Raw genomic sequence first — 26207 nt, forward strand, 5'->3', positions numbered from 1 at the left:
TAATTTGGCAGTATGAAGAACTTAGCAAAACAATACTTGTAATACAGAGATGTTTACGGGAAAAAGTGCTACTTAGAGCATAAGTAGGAAGGCTATTCTTAACTAAAAGAAAGGATGAGTAGAGTAATTCCTTCTAACGACAGGGACTCCTCGAACGGATCCTTAAGTTAGCCAGCTAGCGCTCCATGTCAAGAAGGTGTCGTTCGAATACTCTTTGGCGTACTCGGAGTTCTATGACTTCAGCTCGAGTTGCAGCGAGCTCTCGCCGCGGGATCTCATTGTCACCCATAACCCTCTTATGAGTATCTTCAAGACGAATGGTGCGAATTGTATGCATTCTCGCATTGGCATCCATTTCCATGATTCTGTTGAGGGCTGTCCTTCCTTGTATTGCGTTCCTAGCAACCCTACGGACCAGTATTGGGAGAACTCTGTCTGCTGAGCCTCCTGCGCTTAGGTCGTAGAAGCTTTTGTCTCCATTGAAGGGCATAGGTTGATCCTGCTCTTGACTCCACGTTTCCAAGCTTTCAACCCGTGGAGGCGTCGGGCCTTGACAAATCGGACGAGGGTTAGGATTTGGGACAGGAGCCACCGGGTGTAGATTATTGACTTCGGGCTCGGAGTCGGAGCCTTCCGAATAGTTCTTGGCGGAATGATCATCTAAGGGAATTGCAAGTTCTTCTGGATCATCATCGAGCCATCCACCATTTCCTTGGTTGGGAAAGTACGGGTCACCAGGGTGATGAAATCCGGCCATGCTATCTACGCGAGTAAAGGGATAGTTAATAAGCATTGACTCTAATAATACTTCCAGTGTATTATAGCTATATGATTGATTCTTGGGTAAGTTTCTAGTTCGGTCATTATAGCATCCTAAAATACTCCTATAGTATTTTGAATCCTTATGTTTGACTCTAGGACTCTTCTGGTATTTTGGTAAGTTTTAGGCTTGCTGCAACACCACAGTCACTCCCAAGCACATGTTGGTCATGTCTCGAATGAATATAGTTGATCAGGCTATATTGATCCTAGACATGATTACATAACTGCCCAGGTTTAACCACGATGTCCAACATCCAAATACTTCTGTTTTGTTTTACTTACGACATTGATTCAGGTACTTGGGTATACTTGTATGTTTTTATAAAAATAGTTATATTTTTGAAAGTATACTTTTAGTTCAGAGCGCTTCGGCCCCTTAGTGTTTATAGTTGTATACCATGTAAGGTTCGGTATACTTAGTTCACTATAAACAATAGCTCTGATACCAATCTGTCACACCCCCGAACCGTCAGAAATAACGGCGGAAACGTCCGGGGGCGGGTGACGTCATGCGTAGTATCACAACAGTTGTATCATAGTAAGCATAGTAAACACAACCAAACATTGAATACATACATGAAAAAGGTTTACATAGTCTTAGTACATAGTTTTATACATATCAAAGTAAAATGAAAAGACGAGATTCTATCACACAGACTTCTCCAAAATCCTGGAAGTACCTGTCTACAAATTCCTGAGAATACAAGCAGTTTGAAAGAGTATCAGCATAAAGCTGGTGAGTTCATAAGCGTTTATGTTTTAGAAAACTATTCTTTATTATTTCAAATAAATACGTTATGTTTCTCCTGAAAACCTTATATTTTCTGATGTAAAGAATGTTAGGTAAAAATGATTCTTTGATGTCTTTGAAAAGTGTTTCCCAAGAAAACCCTATATTTTCTTATGAAAGATGTTTGATTATCCATTAGTTATTTGGTTTCATCCTCCTGGACATGGTCTTTCACCATATTCCCCGCTCTTCTCTTTGCAGGTATTGTACCTACCCCTGACATAGTATGAAACTTGACAACTCCATGTATTTTCGATGTTATAACTTTGAACTTTTGCATTGCCAACCTTACAAATATTATGTTGTATAGCGATGATGCATTGATGATCACAAACCTAATTGGTCTGGTGTCATTTCTGCCATTATTGTAGTCAATCAATGTTAATAGAAGAGTGATTGTTCCTTCCAGCCATACATTATGCCCGAAAAAGCTAATGAGATGTGTCTTCGGCGAATCTATTTTCCTTTGTACTTGACATGGGAGATGTTTGTAGAAGTGTTTGTACATTATGTCCATAGAGCTCCCAATGTCCATGTATATGTCATTTACATAATTCTTTCCTATAAATCCTCCAATGATCACATGCTTATCTTCTCTGTGGTTATTGCTATTGTAGTCCCTTTCATCGAATGTAAACTTATCTTCATTGGCTTCTGATTGTTCTGTCTTCTGAAACATGAAAATTTTGCTCTTCCTAGCGCCTTTGACCTTTAGTTTTGTTGGGGCAATATTTTCTAATTTCTGAGAACGAATTCCACTTATCAGGTTTCTTAGATAACTAGCCTGTGTTTTATTCTCTTTAAACAATGGTACACTCGATCGTATCATGTCTGGTAGATTCGTTAAACACGCAATAGTTGTTGTGCTCTCAGCCTCCTAGTCTATCTCCTAGTTTTTCCCCATTATTCTTTTTGCTATCAACTATTATTTCCACTTTATTCCTTCCTCCATTTCTTGCTAATGGATAGATTTTTCCTTGTTGTGCGAAGCAAATCGGTCGTTGCGTCCTTGCGTTGTCGTATCTTTGGTTCTCTTGAACCAGAACTTTTATGTAAGTTGTGAGATTATCCTTGTGAACATAAACACTTTCTCCTTGGCCATTATTGATCTTTTCGGATGTTGTTTCTTCTTGCTTCATGTAATGGTGGACCCTTACCATCATGTATTTTCTTGATTTTGGTGGTTTACCGACTAGCTTTTTGAACAAGACTCTTGGATGCAATCCATAGGTAAAGGCAACAATCACCGTGTTATATGCCCGATCTGGGGCGTTTAGAGTCGCTTAGTTGAATCTATACACAAAGGCATGTAACACTTCATCTTCCCGCTGCGTGCATCCTAAAATGGCTTGGTCATCCGCCGTGTATCTCCTTTTCTGTATGAAGTCCCTAACAAACTCCTCTCTAAACTGGTTGAATTCACATATACTTTCCACAGGAAAACTTTTGTACCATATTCGTGCCGACCCGATCAATGTAGTCGCTAAAACTATACACTGGTACTTCTCGTCTAAGTAGTAAGCATCCATCGTTCATTTATATCTTTTCAATGTGATCATCGGTCACTAGACCTACCATATTTCAAGATTTCTGATAGGTTTATTCCTAGCAGCAGTTGATATTCTCATATAGTTCTTATAAGAGGCAAGTTTTCTGATCTTAGGACACCACAGTGATTGATATTCCTATTTGTTTCTCGAGGCATATCATTGTTCACTACATGCGGTATCCATTGAATTTGCGGTATTGTTTGATTTCCTAAGATGTTTTTTGGGACATATGCTTGTTGGGACTATGGTGTCCAAAATTCATACTAATGTGTGTACGGGAATAGAGGTTGTAGTGGTATGTACGATTGTATGCCTTTGTTGCATTGGATGGCTGTTATCGCCAAATGTTGCGGTAACAAGGGTGGTAGGACTTGCATAGTTAACTCATTGTTTTTGGAAGTTAGTTTTGATGGTATTTTGGACGTGCTTGGTTTTCTCATGTTGGAGCTACTTGTCGTTTGTACAGTGACAGATGTTTCTTGTCTAGTATTTTTTCCTTTTGCGGGTAATTTCTCGTTTAACCCCCCCCCCCCCCCCTTCAGCTTGCATGTTGTCACACCCCCAAACCAAGGATGGCGGAAACGTCCGGGGGTGGAGGACTTCATGTATAGTATCACAACAACGAGTATAATAGTGCTCAAAGTAAATACAACCATCATAAATATAATTGAAAAAGTTACACCATAGTATGTGTTTACATGTTTCAAAATCAATTACATTATGATGACAAAATGAATTGTTTGACGATTTAACGTCCCATCCTCAAAATGCTGTTGATTTACTGTTTCACTGATTTCCTGAGAATACAAGTAGTTTTGAAAATTGTCAACAATTAAGTTGGTGAGTTCATAAGAGTTTTATTTAAGAAAGAAGCCGTTTTCCTTGTAAAAACGATAGAGTATGATTCCAAAAAATTCAATATTTTCTTTATTAAGTGTGAAATGAAAGCTCCTATGTTATGCAATAATGTACCCTAGAAAGACCCGTACATTCCTTCTATGATCACCCAGTGTATATAAGTTATATAAATAAATCATCGAATATAAGGGGTCTGCCCTAGGTCCACAACCAAACAAGGAACAGGAAGTAAGGCGGGCCCACCAATTCTAAGTCGATTGCGACTAAATTCATATATAACTCTAACATGTACACTTAGCAATTATAGTTGAAGTCTAACAATTCTAGATGAAACGTAGTTTTAATATCATGAAATCCATTTTGTATAAACCTGGTACTTTATAATGTATAATTCAAGAAAAATCCCTTATTTTCCTTATAAAAAGTTATGTAGCCTTAAATCCCAAGGCCGAGAGTATGTGCGTATTTTGTACTTATAACGTGTTTGTAGTTTTAAATAGATAAAACCCCTTTTTAAAGTAGAATTTTCCCCCATAAACTAGAAATATTGTTAACTCCCTATGTGAGTCGTTATAACCATACTATAACGAGAATTAACCTGCAACAACGTTTTTCAGACGTCAAGATCATATGACTTTTGTCACCCGTAGACCTGCAGGTCCTGCTGTAGCTAGCAGCGAGGTGTAGGGTGTCAATCCCAATATAGATCTATACACAATTATCACGTTCTCCCTACAAGAGACTCTGGTTATAACTTACAGGAATTTGAACCCGTACTCTAAGAGTACGATGGAAGAATTGTCACACAACTTACGTTAACTAGTTTACATATTGTTTGAATATAAAACCCCTTCCGTGGTGGAAGTGAAATCACCTTTTATGTAATAATTTCGTGATGTGAAATCCATAAACTATTACTATTATAGTTTATCATGTAGTATATGAAAAACCCGTTTGATTTGAGAGTAAAACCTTTTTCATGTAGTATGCTTTTATTGTAAAATCCATAAACTATACTTATTGTAGTTTATTATATATGTTCAAAATGAATGAAAAACCTTATCATGAATGACTAATTTCAGTTTATGATGATAAACTAAGAAGAAGTACATCCAACATTTAGAAACTTATTGTTATGCACTTTGCTCAACATACTACAAAGTGTTGTTCAATATTGTAAGCTATGTAACTAGTTTTTAACCTTTCTGCACTGCTTTTCGAAAATCATAGAAAAATCATACGAAGTCAAAAACTGAATCCACAAACTCTGAGAGTTTAGAAAATATGTCTAGTTTATTCATAATTTTTATTATGATTTTTAGAAGTCTCTAACTTGTGTGAAAATGTTCATATTCACAGACTGGTCCTAATTCGTTTCTGAAATGATCGGCAGTTTTGTAAAAATCACCATAAATTGTATAAAAATCGTATGGAGATGTGCAAGTAGTCATTCTAAAGGTATGAACCTGAACTATTTTCATATTAAACAGTTTTGAAAGATATTAATTTTAATATTGGCAAAACAGTCTGTGAATAGAACTTAACTTTTCTGTTGAAAGCTGATGTTTGAGTTTTGTTAAGTTTTTGGTGTTTTAACTTGTATCCCCCCCCCCCCCTAAAACCGAAGAAAACATGAAAATGTGGGGGTATGAACTCACCTTGAGTTATTCCCTGAGATGAAGGTGGAAGAAGAGAGGTTTCCAAGTCAAGAATACTTGGGAGATACTTGAAGATTTGAAGATCAAAAGAGGGTGAAAAGCTCAAAACTCCTGGAGAATCTCAAAATCTTGGAGAGAAAATGAGAGAGAAAAGTGTATTTGCTTTTAGGTGAAGTGTTTGTGATCTAAAGTAGTATAGGTTCTTTGTGTGTGGGTTTAAGGAAACTTGTGGGGGAAGGATAAGAGTACAATGAGTGGACAAGGCTGATGTGAATAGTGACTGAGGGTGTCATGGAGTGGGTATGGGAGGTAGCTTGTATGTTTGCTTTATGGAAAAGTCAACACTCCACCTGTTGTACTTTGTCTTTGCTCTTAAGAAAAGTGTGGGTTTTAATACAAGAATCCTAAGAATATGCATATTTTATGATCTTGGAAGGTTAAAAATAATAAAATATGGATTTATACGAAAAATCCCGCGTTAAAATAAACGTGAAAATAGTCGAAAACCGGGAAAAAGGAACGAATCTGCGAAAATCCGAGGTCAGGAGGCGAAGCTCTGTCCTTGGAGCTTAGAACCGAAGTTTGGTTCGGTCCATGGTGCTGAGAACCGAAAGCAGGTTTGGTCCGAGAAGGGTTCGGTTGCGTGGGTAGGACCGAAGGTGGCTTGGAAGTGAAATAGACCGAAAGCGGAAGAAGCGAAATGGACCGAGAGGCGCTTCAGGAATCCGAACCGAAGGTACAAGGAGCCGAACCCGAAGGTAACTTCGGTCCTATAAGAGGAGTTCGGTCCTATAAGGGGAGTTCGGTTCTAAGAGGTTTCGGGTCTAGGATGCTTCGGTTCCTAAAGGGAGGTTCGGTTCCTAAGAGGTTTCGGTCCTTTAGGGCTGGTTTTCCGTTTATCTTCCCGTTTTGAGTAATTTTTGACCAAGTTAAGGGTCGGGATGCCCCGAATGATTATAAAAAGTTGAAAGAGATTTTGAGAGAGATTTAGGAGAGATTTGAGAGAGATTTGAGAGAGACTTCGTTTGTGACTTTTATTAGTGTTTTGCTTTGTAATGCAAGGTTCGTAAACCCCATTATGACTTGTTATGAGTGCTATACACCCCCAAAGGATATGTATTAATGTTTTATTGAGTTGTTCCATCAGTTACTCTGATTAGGGTTTATGAATTCTGAACATACGAACTTTCCAAGTGATAACTTCTTATTAAAATAGCGAGTTGTACAGTAGTAACATAATGTAAACCCTAATTTACAAGGGTTAGTTGAGTTGACCGGTTTGACTTGTTGACTTTATTTGACTTTGACTTGACCGGAAATTGACGGTTGTCCTATCATCCCCCCGTTAGAAGGAATTTCGTCCCAAAATTAGCACTTTGACAGGGACTTCGAGAGTTGGGGAAAGATGCGGGTATTTTTTGTAATACATGACATTGATATGGTAAGGACCAAGCCATCTTATGATAATTGACGACGTTTGGACATCTTATTGTAACTGGTGTTAAGTCGATTAAAAACCACCAGTGATTGTTTTGGACTGGTGGTGTATTCTATGTATATGCCTTTATGCTCTCCGCTTTATCCTTGGTATTACTACCCCGAATATTTTATAATGTAATTAGTGAGTTCTAGTAATACGAGTGCTTCGACAATAAATGACGAAATTTGCAATATAAGTCCTACCAGATCTTTTATAATCGCTTGGTGTAAACTAGTCGTATATCATTAAGATTGCAAGGGCATTCGAATGAGTGACTCCGCCTTAAGCCCATACCCAAACAAGGAACAGGAAATAAGGCGGAATTACACATCCTAAGTCTATAGAATCTTAATGATATATGACCATGATGTTCACACTAGCCATCATAGATTCACCAGTAAGAATCCTGAGATTTTTTTTTATATAAATGATATGACTTACTCGGGGGAGAGGGGCAATTTACGACTAGGTTTTGTCGTGTTCTCAAGATTTATGGTTGATATACTTTAATCGATGCTAGTTTTAGTAAAAAAAAATTAAATCTAAACGTTGTTGTTAGAAGCACGTACTGCTATTTACGGGCGGTTCCGGGGGAGTCTCTCCTGCGGTGATCATAAGCACCCTTCCACCATCACCAACATTCCTTGCTCTTGGGCAGTCTCTTTTAAAGTGTCCCGTTTCGCCGCACTCGTAACAGGCTGGGCTTACTGGAGTGCCAGGGACCTGGGTGATGGGTTGTGCCGGTGCCTTACAGGTTGCAATTTTTACAATGCATCTCCCGCCAAACCCCAGTATAATGGAAGTTACACTTGTTGTATTTCGGAAGGGTTCCCGCGTATCGATTTTGGGTGCTGGAGTGGCGTGGGTTGTGGCAGCATGAACAATAACGATATGTTGCTTCTTAGTGGAGTCTTGGGCCGGTTGGTCCTTCTTGTTGTTCCAGAACTTCCTTTTGTTGTTTCCCCCTCTTGCTGGTTCAGGGGTGGTTGTCACAGTGTCATGGCTGGCACTATGGTCGATGAGTTGTTGTGCAAACTCCTTGGCATTGTCAAAGGTAGTTGGTCTTGAGGCCAACACGTTATCTTGAATTTGGGGAGACAATCCCCAGAGGTATCGTTCCACCTTTTTGTCTTTCGGGGTGATCATAGCGGGACAAAGGAGTGCTAGATCACAGAATCGAGCGGTATAGGTTGCAAGGTTAGAGTCTGTCATCTTGAGGTTCCACAGTTCTTGCTCTAGCTTTTGCACTTCGCCCCTTGGGCAATACTCTTTCAGCATCATTGCCTTCAAGTCCTCCCAGCTTATCGAGTTAGCCACTGTAAGCGTCAGTGACTTAACGTGGCCGTTCCACCAAGTAAGGGCCCGGCCGGAGAAAGTGCGAGCTGCGAATTTGACTTTGTTTGCTTCGGGGCACGCACAGATCTCGAAGACAGATTCGGTCTTCTCGAACCACTGCATCAAATCGATAACTCCCTCGCTACCATTGAACGAATCGGGTTTGCCATTAGTGAAGTCCTTAAAGGAACACTCTCTCGAGCGCCCTTGGCTATCTCCTTAAGTGGAGTTATTAGTACCGCTCCCTATCCTACCGGCACCTTCAGTGCTAATTTGGGACATAGCAGCTGCCACCGCGGCTGTGACCGCAGCTTGGAACATAACAGGATCATATTGGGGAGGCGGCGGTGGTGGATTTGTTTGCGTTCCGCCAGTGCGTCTAGCAGGCCTACGAGGCGGCATCTTTCTGTTATAGAATTTCAAAGATGAAATGAGTATAAGTCTTTTAGTAATGGTTATTAGTCGGGCATTGTAAAACTAGGTTATTAGTTTTCAAGTATAGTATTTCTCGATTTTTCGAATGTGGAAAACAATTCATAGTAGAAGTCTATATAAATAAACTTATGAATTTAGTAGTAATGACTCGAAATGTAATCTTGTGATTTGTTCCATGCCTGATCCACTCCTAAGATCACCCGGTGTATACCAGTTGTGTGCAATTAAGGTTTAATAGGCCGTTGAACTTAATGAGTCTGCCCTAAGTCCACAACCAAACAAGGAATAGGACCTAAGGCGGACTCACTATTTCTAATTCGATCGTCTCTTAATTACACATAATCTTGAGGTATACATTAAGTAATCTTAGAGTTACCATAAGCAAATCGTTTGTAATACCAGGTTATGAAATATGTGGTAAACTCCCAATGAAATAAAATGCATGCCAATTTTATTGATATAATCTAGTTCATAGAGTTCAGGAAAGTTTGACCTTATATTAGGTCTATATTTCGTTAATGTAAGGAAAAACTTTGACGGTGACACGACCCCTTGAATAGTGTAGTCTCTTAATTTGAAGGGTCGAATTTATGTGTATGACGGGGCAGTGTTCAAACGCACGCCAGGGGTTTGAATCGATAATGATATTCCAGTAGTGTACACACTACTCGTGGCGGGTGATGTTTTATGGGCCATAGAATGAAGACATGAAAGTCTGCATTGCCCTATCCTCTGCCCTGGCTTCTGCCATTTGATGTTCTGCTTATACCACACGTTTTCTCTAACGCTGTTTGACGTTCCCGATACTCCCTAATCTCGGCTCGAGTTGCGGTCACTTCCCTCTGAAGGCTTTGATGTGGTTTCTGATCTGTTCATGGCCTCCATCCAGGTGATGAAGGCGAATTGCGGTGATCTTGGTGGTAGCGCCAACCTCCATGATTTCGGCTGACCGATGCTCGTGTTTGTACGCTCTAGTGAGTGATGCGGCGTACTATGACAAGGAGAGCCCTGTCTACTAATCCTCCTCTGTTGAGGTTGTAGAAGCCTCATCCATGCCATAGGGAGGGTATTAACCTCGTTCCTAACTCCGTCTCTGTAAATCTACGGCTCATCGAGGTGTCGGACCATGGAAGCCTCGTCGGGGTCTTCTCCTATTTCTTCTTTTCCTTTGTTTTCCTTCGGTTTCTCATCCTCTCGCTCCTCTTCCGAATTCTCTCTAATCCAACCACCATTTTCCTGGTTAGGAAGAATAGGGTCTCTTGGTAGTTAAGCTCCCGTCACATTGCTCGTGCGAGAATAGGGGTAGAAGAGATAATTAATAGACGTCTAATCTTACAATTACTTATAGGGGTGATCCTCATTAGTCACGTCTATAATCAAATAGTGCATACCAGTTATACATAATCTGAGATAGAATAGACCTTCGAATAAATGACTCTACTCTAAGTCCACAACCAAACAAGGAACAGGAAGTAGAGCAATAGTCATAGATTCTGAGTCTATAATATCTTTAATTATATATAACCTTAGCGTATGCACTCAGTCATTATAGACCTACTAATAGCGGTCTTTAGTTTTCACATAAGTTGGTTATAGTATCACCAAATACTCCTATAGTATTTTAATGTTTGTCTTATGTTTTGAATGTTTCTTTGTAGATAGAGTTGGCAAGTTTTTAGACTTGTTGCAACACCACAACCATTCCCGGGCATATGCTAATCACTTCTGGGATAGACATAGTTGATCAGGCTATATCATTCCCAGACCTGACTATACATCCCCAAGCCTACTTGTGTCGTTCAACAATCACCACTTTTGTTTTGTTCTAGTATGATGCTGACCTTAGTATGTATGCATGCATGTATACTTTTAACAAGAAACTATTTATTTCTAAAAGTATAGTTATTTGAAAATGTTTAATCAGAGACTTTAGTCCCAATGCATTTATAGTTTGTATATCTTATGTGGTTCGATATACTTAGTTCACTATAAACAATTCTCTGATACCAATCTGTCACACCCCCAAACCAAGGATGGCGGAAACGTCCGGGGGTGGAGGACTTCATGTATAGTATCACAACAACGAGTATAATAGTGCTCAAAGTAAATACAACCATCATAAATATAATTGAAAAAGTTACACCATAGTATGTGTTTACATGTTTCAAAATCAATTACATTATGATGACAAAATGAACTGTTTGACGATTTAACGTCCCATCCTCAAAATGCTGTTGATTTCCTGTTTCACTGATTTCCTGAGAATACAAGTAGTTTTGAAAAGTGTCAACAATTAAGTTGGTGAGTTCATAAGAGTTTTATTTGAGAAAGAAGTCGTTTTCCATGTAAAAACGATAGATTATGATTCCAGAAAATTCAATATTTTCTTTATTAAGTGTGAAATGAAAGCTCCTATGTTATGCAATAATGTACCCTAGAAAGACTCGTACATTCCTTCTATGATCACCCAGTGTATATAAGTTATATAAAATTTAAGTTAAATAAATCGTCGAATATAATGGGTCTGCCCTAGGTCCACAACCAAACAAGGAACAGAAAGTAAGGCGGGCCCACCAATTCTAACTCGATTGCGACTAAATTCATATATAACTCTAACATGTACACTTAGCAATTATAGTTGAAGTCTAACAATTCTAGATGAAACGTAGTTTTAAGATCATGAAATCCATTTTGTGTAAACCTGGTACTTTATAATGTATAATTCAAGAAAAATCCCTTATTTTCCTTATAAAAAGTTATGTAGCCTTAAATCCCAAGGCCGAGAGTATGTGCGTATTTTGTACTTATAACGTGTTTGTAGTTTTAAATAGATAAAACGCCTTTTTAAAGTAGAATTTTCCCCATAAACTTGAAAGATTGTTAACTCCCTATGTGAGTCGTTATAACCATACTATAACGAGAATTAACCTGCAACAACGTTTTTCAGACGTCAAGATCATATGACTTTTGTCACCCGTAGACCTGCAGGTCCTGCTGTAGCTAGCAGCGAGGTGTGGGGTGTCAATCCCAATATAGATCTATACACAATTATCATGCTCTCCCTACAAGAGACTCTGGTTATAACTTACAGGAATTTGAACCCGTACTCTAAGAGTACGATGGAAGAATTGTCACACAACTTACGTTAACTAGTTTACATATTGTTTGAATATAAAACCCCTTCCGTGGTGGAAGTGAAATAACCTTTTATGTAATAATTTCGTGATGTGAAATCCATAAACTATTACTATTATAGTTTATCATGTAGTATATGAAAAACCCGTTTGATTTGAGTGTAAAACCTTTTTCATGTAGTATGCTTTTATTGTAAAATCCATAAACTATACTTATTGTAGTTTATTATATATGTTCGAAATAAATGAAAAACCTTATCATGAATGACTAATTTCAGTTTATGATGATAAACTAACAAGAAATACATCCAACATTTAGAAACTTATTGTTATGCACTTTGCTCAACATACTACAAAGTGTTGTTAATATTGTAAGCTATGTAACTGGTTTTTAACCTTTCTGCACTGCTTTTCGAAAATCATAGAAAAATCATACGAAGTCGAAAACTGAATCCACAAACTCTGAGAGTTTAGAAAATGTGTCTAGTTATTCATAATTTTTATTTTGATTTTTAGAAGTCTCTAACTTGTGTGAAAATGTTCATATTCACAGACTGGTCCGAATTCGTTTCTGAAATGATAGGCAGTTTTGTAAAAATCACCATAAATTGTATAAAAATCGTATGGAGATGTGCAAGTAGTCATTTTAAAGGTATGAACCTGAACTATTTGCATATTAAACAGTTTTGAAAGTTATTAAGCTTAAGATTGTTAAAACAATCCGTGAATAGAACTCAACTTTTCTGTTGAAAGCTGATGTTTGAGTTTAGTTAAGTTTTTGGTGTTTTAACTTGTATTCCCCCCTCCCCCCCACCCTAAAACTGAAGAAAACATGAAAATGTGTGGGTATGAACTCACCTTGAGCTATTCCCTGAGATGAAGGTGGAAGAAGAGAGGTTTCCAAGTCAAGAACACTTGGGAGATACTTGAAGATTTGAAGATCAAAAGAGGGTGAAAAACTCAAAACTCCTGGAGAATCTCGAAATCTTGGAGAGAAAATGAGAGAGAAAAGTGTATTTGCTTTTAGGTGAAGTGTTTGTGATCTAGAGTAGTATAGGTTCTTTGTGTGTGGGTTTAAGGAGACTTATGGAGGAAGGATAAGAGTACAATGAGTGGACAAGGCTAATGTGAATAGTGACTTAGGGTGTCATGGAGTGGGTATGGGAGGTAGCTTGTCTCTTTGCTTTATGGAAAAGTCAACACTCCATCTTTTGTACTTTACCTTTGCTCTTAAGAAAAGTGTGGGTTTTAATACAAGAATCCTTAGAATATGCATATTTTATGATCTTGGAAGGTTAAAAATAATAAAATATGGATATATACGAAAAATCCCGCGTTAAAATAACCAAAAACGGGCTTAAAACGTGAAAATAGTCGAAAATCGGGAAAAAGGAACGAATCTGCGAAAATCCGAGGTCAGGAGGCCAAGCTCGGTACTTGGAGCTTAGAACCGAAGGTTGGTTCGGTCCATGGTGCTGAGAACCGAAAGCAGGTTTGGTCCGAGGAGGTTCGGTTGCGTGGGTAGGACCGAAGGTGGCTTGGAAGCGAAATAGACCGAAAGCGGAAGAAGCGAAATGGACCGGGAGGCGCTTCAGGAATCCGAACCGAAGGTACAAGGAGCCGAACCTGAAGGTGACTTCGGTGCTATAAGAGGAGTTCGGTCCTATAAGGGGAGTTCGGTTCTAAGAGGTTTCGGGTCTAGGAAGCTTCGGTTCCTTAAGGGAGGTTCGGTTCCTAAGAGGTTTCGGTCCTTTAGGGCTGTTTTTCCGTTTATCTTCCCGTTTTGAGTAATTTTTGACCAAGTTAAGGGTCGGGATGCCCCGAATGATTATAAAAAGTTGAAAGAGATTTTAAGAGAGATTTGGGAGAGATTTGAGAGAGACTTCGTTTGTGACTTTTATTAGTGTTTTTTCCTTGTAATGCAAGGTTTGTAAACCCCGTTATGACTTGCTATGAGTGTTATACACCCCCGAAGGGTATGTATTAATGTTTTATTGAGTTGTTCCATCAGTTACTCTGATTAGAGTTTATGAATTCTGAACATATGAACTTTCCAAGTGATAACTTCTTATTAAAATAGCGAGTTGTACAGTAGTAACATAATGTAAACCCTACTATACAAAGGTTAGTGGAGTTGACCGGTTTGACTTGTTGACTTTATTTGACTTTGACTTGACCGGAAATTGACGGTTGTCACACATGTTTTACTGAGAAGAGTTGTGATATATCGGTTGTGTTGGGTTGCTATCGGTGGTGTGGTGTTCAGAGTTGCTGCTACATTTGGGGTAAATGTTGGGATTAGGCTGTTTGGGCTGAGGTAAAGTCTGATAAGGGACGTAAGATTTGTTGTTTTTCTTGCATGTTTAATACGGATGTAACCAATGTTATTATGTAGCCCCCCCTCCCCCTAGAGGCTTGATAATTGATTGGTTGTGTCCACTTCTAATGCATAAAGAGGAAGGCATGCTGCAAAAAGTAGAAAAATGCTAGGTTAGAAAGTTATATCGAGGGATGGACCTCAATATCGCTCTTTGATGCCTAAGCTAGATGTCGATTAGGAGCATTACTAAATTGTGAAGGGTGAGAAAGTTCTGACCTTGCCAATGTTTATCGAGGTTCTTATATACAGTTGAAAGAGTCTGGGTACTTGATTCTTTGATCGAGTTATGCAATTGTCCATAGGTTGCAAGGGTAGTACCTTCAATATAGTAGTATTGCCTTTTCCGTGTTTCCTAGGATGTTGCATAAGGATTTATACGGATGATTTTTTTTTCTATAATATATTGCTTTCCAGGTTTACACAATTGGTTTTCATTCGATAAGGAGAACTGGCATGGTAATCTATGGGCTTATCATGTTGAGTCGACCTACTTTAATGTTTATGTATCTCCTTTATGTATGAGCTAACCCCAATACACCATTACATGGATAATCCAATAAAAACACTTTAATTCTAAGGTACAATAAAAAAAATCAAAAATTGGAATTGTATTTTGAGTTGTTCTTAATTTGTAATCTAAAAACCATGCATTATATTCCTTATTTATATTCATAAAATTGATAAAGTGGATAAGGATAACGAAAATTGTGGTTTTAGAAATTATTTTTTCTTATGGAGAAGTTATATACGTTTTTTGTTTTTTTTTTGCAATTTTTTGTATAGGTGAGAGCACATACACTAGTTTTTTCCTTATAGTAGTTTTACCTTACAGAATTTTAGCATTACAACAGTTTAGTTTTTCAGCAATATAACATTACAACAGTTTAACCTTATGATGTGTGATTTTTATATATATTTTTTAATTGCTCAAGTTTTAAATTTGAAAAACTGATTTTATCTCAACCGGATTAACACACACACTAGGCAGTGAACACAATCGTGTAATAGTATAGTTGTGGTAAGAACAGGTGTCGAACACAAGGAGAACGGTGGTGAATTAATTTGGAGTTTTTGATTATAGGTTACACTAAACACACAAAAGCAGTAAAGAATGGTTTTATGGAATTAAATCTCAAACAAATGACTAAACAACAAATCTCGATAAATTGACCGAAGACAAACCTCTTTAGGTACTTTGGTTTAGACAAATTACATCTTAAAATCTTAGATAATTGCACACACAAATTTATTTATTCTTGTTCGCCGATTCCTAAAATGACTAGCTCTAGTTCTAGATAACTAATCCTTTGATTTTAACACAACTATTAATCCATTGATCAAGTGAACAAAAAATCATGAAAATCAGTATTTAGTTCGTATTAACCAAGATTTGATCTTTATTAATGCTAATGGTCATAGGAATTAAATCATGCATAGATTGGTCGTCTACTCATGCATACACATTAAAGTTCATCACTTTATTTCCTAACCCTAAGTTTTTGTCAAAACTCTAGTGGACAACTATGATTCAAATTTACATAGACAGATGGTCATCTAAACTCTATTAATTCAGCAATAAGGAAAAAAAGTAACAATCTCTAACACATATGGATCTTGCAATCAAACTTGACAAAATAAATTAAACACGAATAAACAATCCAAATAGCAATTAATCCACAAATTCAAGGATTCATCTAATCATAAACACAAAGCAAAAGGGTTTTAATCCCTATCAGAAAATAAATGCATATAGAATCTCACTGGAACTCTAATCTTGGTTGGAACAAAGAACCAAATGATTTTTGGCATGAATCCGCTCTCCAATCCTTCAGATCTTCGCTCGTGTCAGCTTAACGGCCTTCCGACCGCCTTCTACACCCTCAAAACAGCTTCTTGGGGGGTTTATAATCACAGGAATTAATCTAGGGTTGAAGAATATCATTAGAGATACTTTCCGGCTCTATTTATCGGTTTCAGCGTCACCATGGCTTGGTTGGACACAACCACGTCATGGTCCTCATAGAAATCTCGTATTCTCTAAGTCAGCGTCAAGAACTGCGAAGTTTCCATTCACCACGTCGTGGTGGTGATCACCACACCATGGTCTTTAGGAATCAGACTTTTCTCAAAACACGAAAGTAGTCCGAAATTATGTCTAGTTTCCAGAACATTTTGAATCTTGTCAATCGGAGTTATGAGTCATGAGATATGGCCAAAACACTGACGATGCGTCAAGTTGTCTAACAACATCCTTCTTTTTCTTCTTTTTGCTTTATCTCCCGTTTTCCTGCTTCCTTTTTGTCCCGAGCATGTCTTCGCTGCTACAAAACATATTTCAAACATAATAAGTACCTTTTTTTCTTGAATTAATACAAAATGTAGCATAAAATATAAAGATAATGTATGAATTATATAACTAAATAAGCACACATCACCTTACAACACTTTAGTCTTACAACAACCTACAACAATTTTGCAACAGCATACAACACCATTATAACACAACAAATTTGCAACACATAAATTTTTGCAACTTTGAAACACAAGTTTTTTCACTTTGCAACACAACAGTTTTGAAACTTTACAATAGTAACTTTACCTTAAACTTCTATAAGACCGAACATATTTTGGCTAAATCAAATTGGATATTTCTATACTAATAAGCTATATACGGAGGTGTTTTCCACTGCAATTCTAATTTGAAAGTATGTAGAGTTTTTGGGGACTACCTTTAACCCCAAGAGGGTGGCGCACCCTTGACCCTGAACGTTTGATCGTTCAACATGACCACCATGAGAGGCTCTGTCCCTTCGACCACGCAAAGAGAGTTACACCTTGAACTCACTTTTCGTTATGTTCGTGATCAAATTAGTCTTATACAAGTGTGTACTTCATACCATTGAACTTGGATTTTCATCACGATTTGATCCCCTCTAAAACTAGTATAAATTCAAATTCCACTAAAATGACATGTGATACTAGAGTGATATGTGATGCCAATTCAATGCTTCTTTCTAATATGTTTTAGAACATTTTCATTTCTAATATGCTTTAGAACATTTTCATTTTATTCCATTAGCAAAACAAATATATGTTTTCATTTTCAACCTAACATAATGTATTGTTTTATATAATATTTATTTTATGATACACAACTCTACTCTAAGGTGTGGAAATGATTCTATGTTTATATCTAAGATTTTGGTTGTGTTAGGCATACCACAACTAGCTTGTTTTGCGAGCTTTTCAAAGTTGTCATGTTTGACAAACCAAAAAGTAACTTATAAGCTAGCTTAAAAAATAAATAAATCAATAAATAAAAATAAATATAAATAAAGAAACTACTTGCACTAGCTTTTTTAAAATACTCCAATAATACCCTTAGTTAGTTGTAGAAAACTCATTATGCTAAATATCTTTTTATGTAATTTTATATTTTCCAGCTAGATTATAAGGTAGCTTATAAGCTAGCACCTAGCCTTTCACTTATTAGTTAGTTTTTCAGCTACCAACTAGCTTTTCAGATGGTACTCCAAACATAGCGTTTGAGGTGGTTACGACGAAAATTGATGATCAAATAAACATTACTAAGGATTATATATGTTTTTTATACTTTGTAAAAATTAGCAAATAAATAAATAAAACATGGATCTAATTAGTTTTTTCTTTTCTAAATTGTTATGTCATCATCCAAAAAAATCAACATTTCCAAATGTACCATCACAACATCACCTACTCGATGACATTAACATATGGACCCGTAACATGTAAGAATAACAACAATAATAATAAAGAGTAAGGTTGTGTTTGACGTGCATATAATGTTTGGTGAGTCCATTGAAATAGATTATAAACTAGTTTGTGGAGGTCATTTTTTAGACGTCCTGGCGACTTGCTTGTCTACCCTCATTATGTTTAGTTGTATGGGATTGTATTCGGCACCAGAGACTTTGTCCTACATTTTTGTCTTCTTCAGGACCCAATCTTGGGTGTTAGATGACTACATTTTATGAGACAGTAGTATATGTAGTATGAATTCTGATTATATTTGTGTTTTGGCTTGTCTTCATGATACAATTCCGAGCTGTGATTTTTTGCGGTTTCACTAATAAGAACATCACCCTACCTAGAGCTCAACATGCATTGGTGAGTGCTTTTTTTTAGTAAAATTGTCCAAGATATAAATGTACACTTCACCATGACTATTAGACAGAAAGTTGTTTTTGAGTGTTTATGAGCACCATGCTCAGGATTTTCTTACGTGGAGTGATATGAGCATAAATATAGTTTGTAATTGGAGTGATATGAGCAAGGTTATCAGAATCGGGATCTTACGTGGGATAAATTAATGAAGTCTTTTTGCAACACCGATAGAAACTGAAAACAAGGTGATTTGGTGTTACCTTACATATATTGGTCTTTTCACTGATTGGATAAAAAAATAAATGTTATCAATATCATTTAATTACTTACATAAAAACAAATATGTTATGTTTTAATAAAACCATGACAAACAAGACATTTCACAGGGGATTTTTTTGTGCTTTCTCATGATACTCCCAACAACCCCATGTAGTGACATGCCTCTAACTATTTCATGTGTCCAAAAAAGGACCATGCCTCATCCTCATGTAAGAGTCAAATAAGACAAAAGTCAAACCTAATTTTCAGCCCATGTGATGTGTTCCTCTTTAACCTTATTGTCATTAGGGACATTCTCCATGCCCTATTCTTCCAAAACATCTGCCTCCCTAATAATTTTCCAATAACTCACTCTTTTTTTCGTTATGGCATCTCTTCATACTTTTGACTGCCATAAATAGGAAAAATATTTTCTCCAATAAAAGTTATTTTTGTGTAGAAAAATTATTTTTCATAACCTTTAGCTAGCTCAAACTGCCCCTTAAATATCATGTCATTGTTAAACTAGAAACATATTATCCCGTTAGGTGGCTGGAATAACGGCCCAACCCCCATAATGGGCACAAATGACATTATAATGGAAACTTTCACACTATCGCTTCTAAAGCTAGAAACTTTAACTGGACATGAACAAAAGGCTTGTTCCGTAGCTAGACATCGTGAACATAAAGACTAGTTTCAATAAAAGATTGAGACTGAACCAGTCTAAAACGAGACCGCACCGACCCCGTGACCGTCTGGGACCGGTCTGAAAAAAGAACGGATTGTTCCAAGACCGGCCCAAAAAGATCATGCCATTCTGAGATTGGCCCGGCCGGCCTGAGACTGGTCCAAGACCGTCATGTGACCATTTAAAGACCGATCTCAAAAAAGACTGAAAGCGAAATTTTATGTACATATAATTTTTGTGTTAATAACACATTTTTTAATTGCATATTATCCAACTTCTTTTCTTTCTTTTTTTTTTGTTAAATTTTAGTATATCATTTTTATTAAACCTTAAGGTATCATTTTGGTGTTAATCATACATTTGTTAACGGAAAAACTCAAAACTTAAACAAAAAAATAAAAATATATATATCGAAACCGAACCAAAAAAAGACGCACAAAAAGACCATGAGACCGGCCCAAAAAAGACCGAGACTGGGTTCAAATAGATCGGGCTGAAAAACAACCGGTACGAGACCATCTAGGTCCGAAAAAACATCGAACCATTCTGAGAGTGGCCCGGGACCCATTCTGAGAGTGGTCCGGAACCATCAATGTGCATCTCTACCTTTAACCTTGATGAGCATTCATAATTTAATTGTTTAAGGTAAAACCTTTTCAAAACCTTAACAGCATATACCAATTAAAATTATAACCGTTTTTAACAGAAAACACAAACACCCTCTAATCTTACTTCTAATTATATTTGTCAACGAAGAGACTTGAACTTTCAATCACCTAAGAAATGACATATTTCCTACACCATATTGATACCCCTAGGCCAAAGACATATGTGAATAAAAGAAATGGAAATAGCTCATTGGTGGGGTCATGCATGTTTGTTCTAGCATTAAAGAGTTGAGAATCAGTAGGTCATTAAAAAAGTCAATATCCGATTAAAACGACCAACCGTTTACAATTTAGGTCTCATTTCGGTTTTATTGTGCTTCGGGGATGAAATATTGGGTAATCGACTTACCAGTTTCTTATCGGTTCGGTTAGCAGATTAGAAAATATAACCTCAGGTATACTTTTGAATACCCCATTTAGATTTAAAAAAAAAAAAAAAAAAAAAAAAAAAAAAAAAAAAAAAAAACGCATTGGTATTATACTTGTTACATGCTACAAGCCCCTCTTGTTAAACCCATAAGTACATAATTGACCATCTTCCATGTATCCGATTTCCACAGGTGGCGTACCCTAGCCAAAATCAAACAACACTTGTCGCCATTGAATCCGAAGTACCGAACAACACCTAACAGTAGGTGCTTTTTTATGTATCTTTCCTTCAATCTTCATCTCTTTGTTTCATGTTCAATGTTCATCTCTTTCTTTTCAATTTGAAACTAGTTTTACTTAGGGTTTAAAAGGACATTGTATAAAAAATGTAAAACAATGTTATTGTATATTGATAATTTGTTTCATATTTTTTAATAAAAGATCTTGTGTTTTACTGCTGGAGGATAGAAACAAACGATTATATTGAAGATGACTAGATGAGAGTGTGAGACGATTAACCTTGAAATCCCAAGAAATAATCCAATTAAAAAAACAAGAGGGTTGGAGATGCTCTAAATAGCAAAGTTTTAAAAAGCTCGTTATAACGCGTCATGGCATCAAGGTTTGTATTTGCTGCCAAACTTTAACAAAATATTGTTTTAAGTCATATATGTATATAAAAATGAATAATAATAGAATATATATATATATATATATATATATATATATATATATATATATATATATAATTTATATACAAAATTGTCGCCTTAAGTCACGCCTTAGAAACGATGTTGTTTGCCACGGCTCGTAAAAACTTAAAATTTGACATTGCCGCGAAGTCAACACGTAACGTTATTTAGAACCTTGGTAAATACAAGTGACTTGAAATCTCGGTAATCTTAACATCCACTTAAATAAATGTAAACCATAATTGGCTAAAGTTAGTGGATGTCAAATACAAATAGGTTTTTTATATGGGATTAAATCAAAATGATCCTAAATTGAATCAGAATAGCTCACATGATAGTAGTCGAGGAAATTCCATTTTGTTTTTTGGAATGTGCAAGCTATGGGTTTTATAATAGTGTTTCTAAACCATTGTGTTATGTTTCATGTACAAGTACAACAAAAAAAGATGTATAAAGATTGTTTTTAGAAGAAAAATAAAAACTTCTTCATTTTATTAAAAAACATCGTTAGGATTTTTTTGACGAAAGATACTTGATCTTTTATTCAACGATCGTCGATCAACTTATATGCGTTACACCCCGTTCTTTGTAGATAATGAATATAAATTGGAAAAAAAAAAGTGTTGAGGGTTTTTAGGACACTTTATGTGACATTAAACACATATGTTGAAGATATTTATTTTATGTGTATTGTCTTGGATGATGTTATTCGAAATTCTATTCTTTTTTATATTAAAATGGAAATGAAAGTAAAGTTTATTAAGTATTTGGGTGAAATACATAAAATGAATTTATTGTTGTGCTTTGCTTTGATATTTGATCCAAGGAACAAACTAAAGTGTTTCCTTATACTACTTAATGGTCATTATAAATTTCATGGGGAAAGGTCGTGGATATGAAACAATGCATCGTGGATTCTATGTATAATGTATATAATGATTATATTAGAATTGTTTTTCCAAGTTCTATTTATATTATTATTATAACACCCGACTTTTTAACACAAAGTACACTCAGTTTTTTCAACTTAAAAAAACACAAAACAAAACATGGTGTACAATGATGCTAAGCTGCTAAGTACAAGTAGTTACAATCAAAGATTACTAAGTCCATACTTCTCTGCTCAGTCAACCTGAACCTGAAAGGCATACATCAATAAAGGGTAAGCTACAACGAGTTTAGTCAGTAATCTTAGTAATGAGATATAAAACAGTTATGCAAATAGTTATATCAATACACGATCAATTCAATACAATCCAAAATTGCCCTTTCACCAAAGCTACTAAAATGGTCAACACCCGACCAGTAGTACTACGTCCATTAAAAATTATCACCATAGTCAACATATGACTAGTGATAATACAACTGAACATCCATCACAACAATCAACACCCGACTAGTGATACTACAACTACCAAATCTATCATAACAGTCGACATCCGACTAGTGATACTATAACTACCACAACTTTTTAACACAAAGTACATCCATATGACATGAGTAAATAATATGTATGACTAACATCAAACCAATTGTATACCTATAACCATCGCATTGGGTAATGTCACCAACAAATCATCTAATCGATATATGTATCCATATGTATCAGATATCATAACTATATATCATCCATCCATTTCTTATACCACTATCTTAGTATTGAATACTAGCATCGAATCTATTTATCATCTCAAATCCCCAGTATCATCCTTTAGCAAGCATAAATGTCAATCGTATTGTTAATTGTTAAACCCTGCAATCTATTAGTCCATAGACTATCAAACACAACCACTTATTACTCTTATATTATTTCGACTTAACAATGGTATACCAAGTTCCTTAGTAACTCCACCGGCTAATTATAACATAAATACACCTCGTGGATATTGACTTGCAACAACCTTCAAATCATACAATTTTACTTGCAACAACCTACACATTATTCCATTTTCTTCCTTGTTATATACACCTATAATAAATGCCTACTTAATCCTTATAAAAGCTTTATTATGGATTAATAAAAGTTATACCTTCAACATCCATAAGGTTCATCAATGGAACTTGTAACACTCTGCTTTTAACATAAAGTACACCAATTTTTTCAACTTTTAAATAATAAAACATGGTTTACAATGTGTTGGGGTTTTAATACATCTATACACGCAATATAAGCTCAATGGAATAACAAACCAATCCATATTTGTAAATGCACCCAAGGATCTAGGGTTTACTAATGATAGCAACCTAATTTCAATTCAACTAAAGAAAAAGATAAAACACTTACATCTTGATCTTTTGATTGAGACCTTGTGATTGACAACTATTTCAATGGATGAAGGACCCAACATAGAATCCTTTTAATGTATTCAGATCCAAGACTTCGAGAAATAAACAACGGAAATGTTGGTGGATATGTCGAAATTTCTATATCCCAAGAGAGGGGATATAAATTTCGACCACATGAAGATATAACAGAGAGGGGGAACGAAAATTTGGTGGAAAAACTTGGTATAGGGTTAGATCCCTAGCACCCTATTTATAGACAGGTAATTAATACTTAAACAATTTAAATACCTAAAGATAATCCTTACCTTATTCAAAATATGTCTTATACCTATCACGGATAGACAGAAATCGTCCACCTCCTCTTCCAAGAGGCTTCTAGAACATTCCAATTAATCTCAATGAATTAATTAATATTCAAGCCCTTTAATTAATTATAACTATTTAATTAAATAGAAAAATAATTTCTAATTAATTTATTAATTTGTAATTAATTAATAACTTAGTTTTCTCCATTTCTTATTGCTAATTGTGTCATGAGGACAAACCCAAAGTGCTCTATTATTATTTAGAAATATTATCAATAGTTAGTGACCTTAGACATTATTTCCAATAATCTCTCACTTAGACAAGTCATCAACTACTTGAGGTCAAATACTTCTCAAACAATCAAAAGAGAGTTAGTCATCCATTGCAATTTCTAAACTCTAATCATGATCAAAATCTAAACCTTAGATAAGTGATCAATTAGTCATTTGTTCTAGATATCTGTATCAACTTGAGACATAGATAAGGATCAATCTCAAAGTTCAAAATTATATTTCTCGATAGAGACTTGTGACGACTACACCCGACTAAAAAATTGAACACATCATTTTTAGTCAGGACCCGACCAGACACATTTGATGTCATTACCAAATCATCAAAGGGCCCAAGGATATCAATTCTACTGTTAAGGAAGAAGTAACAAATAAACTTTGACTACATAGTTTTTGTCTACTAGTCATATCATATATGGACATACCACTTATGACTACCAATTACTACGAATAGCGTTGGAGCAGACCAATTCGCAACATATTTAAGAAAAAGCCCATATGCATCTTGGTTTAAAGAATAAAAGATATTATCATATTAGAATTACTCATGACTAGATCCATGAAGTAACTTTCTTAGTGAGCTTTGTTCTAATACTTAAATCTTCATTTCAAGTACTCATGAGTGTTAGCGCAATCTCTATGATATGTCAATGTGACATCCCCAAATTTTACGTCCAGAAAAAACCGATTTATTTATGCTTATTAAAATCAGAGTATTTTTTTAAGTATAATATTGTAGAATTTGTTCCCAAAAACATGATAATTATATTATGAAAGCATTTCCGAAGAAATGTATATTATTTATATTGAAAACATTGGGATGTCATCGTCAATACAGTACATAAGCATAATGTGACAACCCGTTATTTTCTTCTTGAAAAGTCAACCCGGGTCAGTTAAAGTCAAACTTGGGTCAACTAAAATCAACTTAAATCTTATTCTATTTTAAATGGATTAGATTAATGTTATATAAATGTGTACACCTCGTATTCAAGGTGTTATGTGTTTAAGAGGTGAAAACTTGAAGTCCGAAATCCATTCTTTCTTTCCCTTCGGACACCAACCTCGCAACCGAGAACAAGTAAACTTCGGACCATACACTTTGGGCCGCAAAATTTTCACGGCCGTGAACTCCTCGGACCGTGAACCCTCGCAGCCGTAATCATGTTCTCGTCCACCACCGCCTTCAGACCGTAAACGAGGTTCACGGTCGTGAACCCTTCGGACCGTGAACCTTCGTATATATATTAGGGTGTTGCTATTTTTCTCCTAATTTTCACATCTTCCAACCGTGAACCGCCCATTCTCTCTCAAGTATCATCAAGTGAAAGCCCTCTTTTCATTCCAAAAATGTAAGTATCTCATCCCTCTTCTTGTATTCCCTTTGAAACATTTGATTCTAGCCTAGATGCAACATTTCTTTTCATGATCTTCAAGAGTTCACGGCCGTGAACCCTTCATGATTGGGTCGTGAACCCTTCATCTTGGCCGTGAACACTTCAAGTGTTCTTCATGTTCTTGGCTCGTGAACAACCCAAGGGCCGTGAACCCTCTTTGTTTGGCCGTGATCAAGTTTCAACACCACACTTTCACTTCTAACACTTCATTGAAAGTGTTTCTTACTTCCTAGAGTTGTTTCCCTTACATATTAGTAGCTATAAACACTAATTATATGCCTATATATGTCTATATATGCTAATTAGGGTCCATTTGTGCTCGGGACTTCACTTGGCATACCAAACATCTTATATCATATCTTCAATCAAATCTCCAACATCAGGTGAGTTCGTACCCCTATAATCTACCTTTTAAATGATTTTAAATGCTTTTTAGGGGGGAATACGAGTTGAACACAATCTAATTGTGTTACTAAATACATGTGATATCAATCACATAAAAGATTTCCTTATGCTTTGAATATTTACTTTTACAATAAAGGATTACCCAATACTTCCATAATGACTTAAAGTCATGTGAACTCTTTTCAAAATCACATAAACTCTTTTAAGATACCGTTAAACTCTTTAAAATGTATTTATAATTTTTTTAACTTATAATTGTC

This window comes from Lactuca virosa, chromosome 3 (genome assembly GCF_052849685.1).
Source record: "Lactuca virosa cultivar CGN04683 chromosome 3, Lactuca_virosa_CGN04683_v6, whole genome shotgun sequence".
Classification (NCBI taxonomy): Eukaryota; Viridiplantae; Streptophyta; class Magnoliopsida; order Asterales; family Asteraceae; genus Lactuca; species Lactuca virosa.